We start from the raw sequence: 1,171 nt of genomic DNA, 5'->3' as shown, positions 1-1,171 counted from the left end.
TAGGGGGTGAGCAGGGGGAAGGTCTCTGTCTGCCACCCCCATGTGGGGCTGGCTTTGCCCTGGGGCAGAGCTCGATCTCATGCAGTGCCCAGCTCCAGTGCCCGAGCACAGCCAGTGCTGGGGAGAGGTGGCAGGAGCAGGATGTGACACAGGGGGATTGCCACAGACAGGGAAAGGGCTGAGGAGAGGAGAACCTGCCCCAGCTTGGGATTCGGCCATGGAAATCCCCACCTCGGGCTCAGCAGGCCTCTCTCTACCCCAGGGCTGCTGCTAATATTTGATATAGATTCAAAGCAATGCCTTGATGCTGTGGGCTTGTGTTTCTTGTGGTTTCAGCTGCCAGAGCGGATTCAGGGTTTCCATGCGAGCTGGAGCAGTGCATTTATTTCAGGATCAGCCGCTCCACAGCACCACCCTGTGCATCCCCTTTGCCCACCTGGCTTCCCCACTGGGCCCCACTGACCCACAGTCCTCACACCTGTGGCTCTGTGGCCAGTATCTGACTGGTCATGTGGCCCTCCTGATCTGCACCTTCTGCCCCCATTTGGCTTCAGTGCTGCTGATTCAGCTCCTGTCTGCTTCACCTGGCCAGTTTTAAAGCAAGAAGTGCACAGGTTGGTTAAAGAAATGGATGCACATGGAGCTGCTGGAGCAAGTCCAGAGGAGGCCATGAGGATCCTCTGAGGGCTGGAGCCCCTCTGCTCTGGAGCCAGGCTGGGAGAGCTGGGGGTGTTCATCTGGAGAAGAGAAAGCTCTGGTGACACCTTAGAGCCCCTTCCAGTGCCTGCAGGGCCTCCAGGAGAGCTGGAGAGGGACTTTGAACAAGGCCCTGGAGTGACAGGACAAGGGGGAATGGCTTCAAACTGACAGAGGGCAGGGATAGATGGGATATTGGGAAGGAATTCTTCCCTGTGAGGGTGGGCAGGCCCTGGCACAGGTTGCCCAGAGCAGCTGTGGCTGCCCCTGGATCCCTGGCAGTGTCCAAGGCCAGGCTGTATGGGGCTTGGAACAACCTGGCCTAGTGGAAGGCATTCCTGCCCACGGCAGGGAGTGGGAGGAGATGGGCTTTAAGGTCCTTTCCAACCCAAACCGTGCTGGGATTCTATGGGAAGAGAAAGGAGCCTTCGCTCAAGTGTGCTGAGAAACAGACACTGGGAAATGGGTGGGTGGT

Source organism: Aphelocoma coerulescens, chromosome 7, assembly GCF_041296385.1.
Source record: "Aphelocoma coerulescens isolate FSJ_1873_10779 chromosome 7, UR_Acoe_1.0, whole genome shotgun sequence".
NCBI lineage: Eukaryota > Metazoa > Chordata > Aves > Passeriformes > Corvidae > Aphelocoma > Aphelocoma coerulescens.
This window is presented reverse-complemented; position numbering follows the sequence as displayed.